General features: G+C 34.4%; 1 protein-coding gene across 3 annotated transcripts in view; it reads left to right on the plus strand.

Annotated features, from left to right (window-relative positions):
• The window catches only part of LOC106873718 (uncharacterized), a 53655-nt gene that overhangs the window by 28659 nt on the left and 16261 nt on the right, over positions 1-8735 (plus strand). The window contains exon 1 of one of the 3 annotated variants that reach the window (XM_014921194.2): positions 786-1605. The exons of the other annotated variants lie outside the window; for them this stretch is intronic. The gene's annotated coding sequence lies outside the window, so the exon portion shown is untranslated. Of the gene's footprint in view, positions 1-785; positions 1606-8735 lie in introns of those variants that run through there. 3 annotated transcript variants of the gene reach the window in all.

Raw genomic sequence — 8735 nt, forward strand, 5'->3', positions numbered from 1 at the left:
ACACACACACACACACACACACACACACACACACACATATATGCACATATATGTATATGCATATCTATATCTATATATATATATTTGTGTGTGCATGTATATGCATAGGTATATATATGGATGTGTTTGGACAGTGTATAATACAGATGTGCAAATCTTGACCCTCATGTGATGTCCTTGATATTAAATTACCTTGATACAGATGAATCCTGCAAATAATTGTGCACACACACTTGTATGTGTTTGTGTGTGTGTGTTGGTATGCATTTGCATGTGTGAGTACCTTGGGGAATTGTAGAATGGATATATATCATACAAAGCATAAATTAACAATGAAAAAGAATGAATATTCACTAAAAAGTGTGTTAAAACCTTTCAAAAAACAAAAAGGAAGAAAGCATGAGAAGCTCTAGATAAATATCGTAAATAACTGATAAGGTTGAATATATGCTGTAGACGATCTTGTAAATAATTTATCTGATCTTGTGAAGAAATGATGTGTGTGTGTGTGTGTGTGTGTGTGTGTGTGTGTGTGTATATATATCTGTATATATATATATATGATTGTATGTGTAAGTGTGCATACTCATATACTCTTTCAGTCTTTTAAAATTTCTGTACATGTATATATGTGTGTGTGTGTGTGTGTGTGAACTGTGTGTGTGTTTGTGGTGTGTGAGGGTGTGTGTGTATGTGTGTGAGGATATGCATTAACAAAAGGCATCCATTAGCAGCATTAGACACCTGGAACAAAGAACTTGACTTGCTGAGTGAGAAAAACAATTGCAGAAACTGTAAAATGTCCGCAGGACAATGCGAATGAGATCTCTTTGTGTAACTGCGAAATGAGGTGCCTTAAACCAATACCTATAAAGAAGGAGAAGCATTGCGGTTCTTTTGAGTGCAAATACCTTTGAAATTTCATGACATCACAACTCTGGGCAGTGCATGAGTATTTAAGGAGGCAACTGTAACCAGTTCTCAGTGTCTCCTACAACTTGTGAATGTCATTTCAGGCCGGCCAATAACAATAAGCACATGACTTCTGCTAGCCAAGCTGTCTATTAGCAACAACTACAATGTATACCACAGAGAATAATGGAGGTAATTTGAAGGTGAATTGGTGTTAGACAATCGACAAGGATCTATATGTAATGAGCAAATGTTTGAATGAAACAATGAAGAATTCAGCTAAATGAACTTGCTTTGTCAGTCTCTTGCTTTGTTAGACATCAGTAATATCTAAGCCCATATTTAAGATGCAAGCGTACAGAAAATAAGATATAGAAGACTCGGGTATACAGAAGATATAACAGACACAGGCATACAGGAAGCAGATGATATAATTTTAGGCTAAGAGAACACAGGCACATAGAAAACAAAAAAAAACATAGAAGAATCATACACAGAGAAGATATAAAACACTCAGGTTTACAGGAAGAAGATATAGCCTTAGTATAAGAGGACACAGGTATACTGAAGACAGACACCGCAAAGAGTTTGTGCCTGGTGAGATGTGAACCTAACACTCGAAGAGGACTTTTGTCAGTGTTTTTAAGATATGATAACAAGCTTCTGGCTATAATTCAGTCCAGTTACAAATATGTAAGTCAACTCAACATTGTTACATTCACCGTCTCATTGTCACACATTTTGTTGTTTCTTATTTCTATTTACAATTCTTATTTGAATGTTGGAACCAATGTAAAACACATCATTATCCGTTTTGTTATTACATAAACCAGAATCAGATGTATGCATGTATACTCTGTTCTATCTGAAATCTCTCCTATAAGGAAGAACCATTTCTAACAAAGCCTGAAAAATGTATTGCATATTTTTTACTGTTCCACTTACAAATTGTATTTGCAATGTGCAAATTAGATGGTTGATTATTTTACTGGAATACCTAACTGATCCAGTTTATCACTTTGGCTTTTATTCACAAAATAAAGTGCATCAATTATTATTGTTTAAATATGAATTTATAATATGAATATAGAAATTGGCAGTTTCAAAGCCATTGTTTATATCTTCTTTCTTTTTGATTTTCAAAGAAATATTCACATCAGTGGGGCAGCTAACCTCTATGACTACATACATTTTCATGATTGTTCTAAACAACAATATCCTGCTTATTATGTTTACACTTGATAGAAGTTTTGGTGGGAATATTCTGCCAATGTATCTATGTGTGATGTTTCGTTGGGTTTGATTTAAGTTCTTCTTGAGAAAGTTTAAGCTGGTCGCTAATGAAGTATCAAGATTTTTTGAGCTAAGAGGCTTTCCCAGTGTTTGTGAATATGTATGCATGGATATATGTATGTATGTGTGTGTGTGTGTGTGTGTGTGTGTAACAAAGCACATGCATACATACAAAATATATATGTATATACATGCACACATGGGGGGGGGGCAAACACAGACACAGAAACATACACACACACATACATACATATATATATATACGACGCGCTTCTTTCAATTTCCATCTACCAAATCCACTCACAATATGTATATGCATATATGTATGTATGTACATGTATGATTATATATATATATATATATATATATATATAGAGAGAGAGAGAGAGGGAGAGAGAGAGAGAGAAAGAGAGAAAGAGAGAGAAAGAGAAAGAGAGAGAGAGAGAGAGAAGTGACTACTATTTATTAGATTGGATTAAGGGACCATGCTGATCTCTCTCTTGTTGAGTCATTCAAGACAGGTTTTAAGAATAATGCCCCAGTATTTTTGGAGTGGTTTATAGGATATGTGATGGTCTCAATATTCGTTTTCCATTGTGAACAATAGAGATAAGCGAAGTGCAATACATTCGAATATAGAATGGAATCTTGGTCTTGGCCTCGCTTTACCAGAGGCTGGCCTGTTGTTCTATGGTGCACATCACCAAGCTGATTAATATTGATTTTTGCCAAATTAATGGTGATTCGCTAATTAAATCTTATGATATTAATGAGTTTGATAAATATTCGATTATGTAAATTATCCACTTAAGAATAACCAGTCATAATTACTATGATATACACACACACACACACGCATAAACAAACTCCTTTCTCTCTATCACTTTCTTACACACATAAGTACACTCATATATACATACAAATACTCATGTACCCACATATACAACATATATAAATACATATAATACACGTGCACAAACACACATATATATGCATGTATGTATATATGCATGTATGTATATATCTATGTATGTATTAGACCTGCTCTTTTAACATTGTAATTAATGATATTCCAAGATCAGTTTAACTGATAAATCACTTCGATTAGCACATGCCTCTTCTTTATTATCATACTTCCTCTATTTTTCTACCTCCCCCCCTCTCCATAATTATTACTATCATTATCATCATTGATATCGGTGTTGTTTTTGTTATCATTATTGCTATCATTATTATTCTTTATAAGCATCAGTCAGAAGTTGTATCGCTGCTTTGATGTTGTCTAACTCCAGGGTCAACCCTGATCAAACAAGCCTAAAGTCAAAGTACTTAAGCCAAGTCTGTCAAGTTTTTTTTTTTATATTCAGCAACTATATACAGTTACATTATCCAATGCGTCCCCTATTTCTAAAAAAACAGAAAAAGGACTACAGATTAAGGACTTGTGGCGGTATATATAGGCAGTACAAGGTGTTGATGTAGCTGCATGTATGTTAATACAAGAGTTCATAAGGATATGAAAGAATAAATACAGGATCTATATATTTACTGTCTTCTTTTACTTATTTCAGTCATTTGACTGTGGCCATGCTGGAGCACCGCCTTTAGTCGAGCTAATCGATCCCAGGACTTATTCTTTGTAAGCCTAGTACTTATTCTATTGGTCTCTTTTGCCGAATCGCTAAGTTAAGGTGACGTAAACACACCAGCAACGGTTGTCAGGCGATGTTGGGAGGACAAACACAGACAAATAAACATATACATACACACACACACACACACACATATATATATACATATATACGAGAGGCTTCTTTCAGTTTCCATCTACCAAATCCACCCACAAGGCTTTGGTCAGCCTGAGGCTACAGCAGCAGACACTTGCCCAAGGTGCCACACAGTGAGACTGAACCCAGAACCATGTGGTTGGTAAGCCAGCTACTTACCACACAGCCACTCCTGCACCTAAAAATATATTTCATTCTTCTTCCAATGGAATCAAATTGTAGAAACTAGCTGAAAGAAATAATCTATGCAAGAAAGTTCAGAGACAGGAAATGTAGAACAACAGCTAAGCAGTGGCTTTCAGTCATATCTGCTATAGGGTGTGGAGAAATAGATGGACAGAGCAACGATGTAGATGGCTCTAAGTTTAATTGACTAAGGAGCGAAAAGCTGGGTTAGCAAGCTTGTTTTTATTAATGGAACGCTAGACATTCTAGAAACTTCCAAGAGAAACACGGCAAAGCTTCATAACAAGTTACTGTACAAATGTCTGCATATTTATATATATATATATATATATATATATTTAATGATACAGTTATCAGTGATACATCTGTAGTATATAACAAGCTCATTTTATCTGTAATACACTAGGTTTTTGTATTTGCCAATCAGTATTATTTAGAGAAGCAATAAGATATGTAAACACAAAAAATATTCCTTCATCTGCTGTGTTTAATAATTCTAACATCAGGTGTGCATATACAGTGTAATCATTACTCACTGTTTTGGTTGGAGTGCATTGGTCAGTAGAATGGTAATAGAAGCAGGATGGTGGCAGAGGGTAGGTTAGTGATAGTTGCTAGAGGCAGGGTAGAAGGTAGAAGGATTGTAGAGGATAAAATTGGGGATAGATAGTTGAATGATCTTGGGCAGCAAATTGGTGATAAGTGGTAGAATTGTGGTAGACTGCAGATTGATGATAAATGGTAGAACAGTGGTAGATGGCAGATGGTGGGAGTTGGTAGAATGGTGGTAGATGGCTGAATGGTGGTAGATGGTAAAATAATGGTAGATGGAAGATGCTGGCAGATTGTAGACTGGTGGTAGATGGTATATCTTTTACTATTTTTAGCTATTCAGCTTTTATATTCTCTTCCATATTTCTAAGTTGTCATTGGTTGACTTTGCCATTTTTATATTTTGGTTTCCTATCTTTGTCATCATATATATGCACACACACACATACATGCAAACATGTGCAGCTGTGTATGTGTGTGCATGTGCATATCTTTGTGTTTGTCACCAACTGGAGTTGCTGTGATTTGATTGGCTAAACCCTTCAGGCAGTGCTTCAGCATGGCCATAGTCAAATGAATGAAACAAGTAAGATAACAAAGAATAATACATTTTAGATGTTGGTTATCTATTGATCCTTCATCTTCTCTGAGACAGACCTTATCAATATTCCATATCAGTCTCTGCTTTTACAACTATTTTCTAAAATTAAACCAAGTTTTCAGACAGTAGTGATTTTTATTATGTATATGATATTCAAACTCAAAACTGTTTATTTTTCCTAATTCTCTAGTGAGGCCACTCTCTCTGTCTCTTTGTCTCTCTCTTCCCCACTCACTCTTTCTCTGCTTGCTTCTCTCTTTCTTTATCCCATCTTATTTTATATCACACTAAAATTCTTCCAATCAATCTTGACTGTTTGTGTTAACTATGCAACTACTAAGACCATCGATGCATTAGTAATACTTAGAAATAAGTAGATGAGAGATTACTGCTCTGATATTGTCAAAAAAGACAAGATGGTCTCATCTTATACTCTTATTTAAGTGATATGTCCAACAGACAATATAAACATTGTAAAAGTGGCTGTTAAAATCTCTAAAGACCAGGAAATTGAAATTACCAAGAGCTAGTGCATGGTCACAAGAATAGTCTCTAAAATTACAAGAACATTAGAAGCACAGAGTTGAGATATAATGTAGAGAACCAAAGAACTGGTAGGTAAATCTTATTGTGGTTATATGGTAAGTAACTTGCTTACCAACCACATGGTTCCGGGTTCAGTCCCATTGCATGGCACCTTGGGAAAGTGTCTTCTACTATAGCCTCGGGCTGACCAAAGCCTTGTGAGTGGATTTGGTAGGCGGAAACTGAAAGAAGCCCGTCGTACATGTGTGTGTATATATATATATATATATATATATATATATATATATATATATATATATATATATATATATATATATATATATATATATGTATATATATATATGTATGTATGTGCGTGTGTATATGTTTGTGTGTCTGTGTTTGTCCCCCCCAAGTGGAAAATAGGGGACAAACACAAACACACACATACTCACAGATATATATGATGGGATTCTTTCAGTTTCCATCTACCAAGTCCACTCATAAAGCTTTGGCTGGCCTGGAGTTATTATAAAATACAAAAGCATTGTCCAAGATGGCAATTGAACCAAAGACCACTTGGTTGAGAAGCTTTCTTCCCAGCAACACAACAATGTCTGTAACAGTCCTATAGAATAGTTTTATTTCTCCCAAACCATGAAAAAATTATTACAATGGGTGTAGACATTCTTAGTTTTAGTGAATACCAAACATTTCTTATATAATTCCTGGCTACAACAAAATTCTATTCTGATGCGTTCCTTACTGCAAACATGTTATACATCTAACTTCCAGCTTTATCTAACTGGAAAGTTCTCTTTTGTCTTTGAGATTCCATCATTCTATCTTCTGTTCTGATAATTTACACTCAACCAATCTAAAACTACCGCTAATGTCTACAATTCTTCCCAATTTTCTATTGTTTTTCACAATTTCACTATTTGTGCCAAATCACTGGTCTCCTTTTCCAATTTCTCCATTCTTTCATCCAATTATTGCTCTCTCTCTCTCTTTCTCTCCCTCTCTCTCCCTCTTTCTGCCTGTCTGTTTGTCTGTCTATCTGCCTATCTATGTATCTCGCTCTCTCCTTTTTCTCTTTCTCTCATTTTCTCATTTTCCTTCTCTCTCCCACTATTATCATTACAACAACCACCTTTCTTATTCTTTCCCTCTGACATTCTTTCTCTACCTATACATGTACACACACATGCATATCTATATACATATTTATATATATATATATATATATATATACACATAAATACACACATATAAGTATGTATGCATGCATATATCAACAATGTCTCTATATCTCTTTCATCATCATCATCTCTCACACTGCCCATATATACATATATATGTGTGTGTGTGTGTAAACATATATACATACACATATATATGCCTAATGTGTGTGCGTGTGTCTTTAAGATTCATAATTCTTATGTTTTGAGTGTATATCAATTCTTGCATGTATATTAGATTACTTTATTTTAGCTGTAGTTTCGTGTATTGAGCACTCTGTATCTGTTACATAGAGATATGCTGAAAGATCTATTGGGACACACACACATGTATATACATACATTAGTATATATATATATATATATATATATATATATATATATATATATAAGCATAATGCTTACATGCATACACACAAACACTTCTGTATATACTTCTCAATATATCTCCATTTTTAACAGTCATATTCCCTCCTATTTCAACTCTCAGTTCCACAATCTCAAAAGAATAGAGAGAGAGGGAAGAGGAGAGAGAGGCAGAGGGAAGAAGAGAAAGAGGGACAGATTAATAAAGGAAGAATTAGATAGTTAGTAAGAGAAAGAAAGAGAGAGAGAGAGAGAGAGAATGCAAACACGTGTACACCTACACATTCACACATGCTGAAATAAAAACATATATGTGCATGCGTGTGTGTGTGTGTGTGTGTGTGTGTGTGTGTCTGCGTGAGTGTGTGTATACTTGCATACTTATAGATTGCACACAGAAATATAACTGTGCTCCCACAATCACATATGCACACACATAAGTTCAAACATACACATAGAAACACAGAAGCAGATATACACACATAATCTCACACACACACAGAGCATACAATTATATATACATATATATATATATAGTCCCACAGAAATGCACACAGTCTCACACAGAATCACACACACATGCAAGTGCACACATACACACATATAGACATTTGCTATATATTATCAATTCTCAGAGCAATATTCTTAACTTCTTTCATGTAAATTAGAATTATCGAATTGAAATAATATTTCGAAGACATAATCTGATAAAGCAAAGGCATAGCTTTACTGCACATACACATATGAACATGGACACACACACACACACACACTCTCTCTCTCTCACTCTTTCACACATACACATAAACGAATGCACACATGCACACGCACACATACATGCACACATGGTGCTGGTGTTTTAAAGAAGATTTAAAACAGCAAAGAACATTAAGTGAAACAAATGACTCACTACCAATTTACTTTCTGTCCGTTAATGTATGTGTGTGTGTGTGTGTGTGTGTGTGTATGTATGTATGTATGTATGTATGTGTGTGTGTGTTTGCGTGTGTGTTTGTTTGCGTGTGTGTGTGTGTATGTATGGAATGTTTGTATGTTTGAACGCAAGTAATTTATGTATATAATGCAAATACATATACACATTTGTGTGTGTATGTGTGTGTGTGTATATATACACACATGTATATTTTATGCATTATATATGCTAAAAACATGTTATATACATATATACATATACATACATACATACATATATATACATACACATATATACATATATATATATACATATATATATATACATATATATATATA

The sequence above is a fragment of the Octopus bimaculoides genome, chromosome 12, assembly GCF_001194135.2.
Source record: "Octopus bimaculoides isolate UCB-OBI-ISO-001 chromosome 12, ASM119413v2, whole genome shotgun sequence".
Taxonomy (NCBI): Eukaryota; Metazoa; Mollusca; class Cephalopoda; order Octopoda; family Octopodidae; genus Octopus; species Octopus bimaculoides.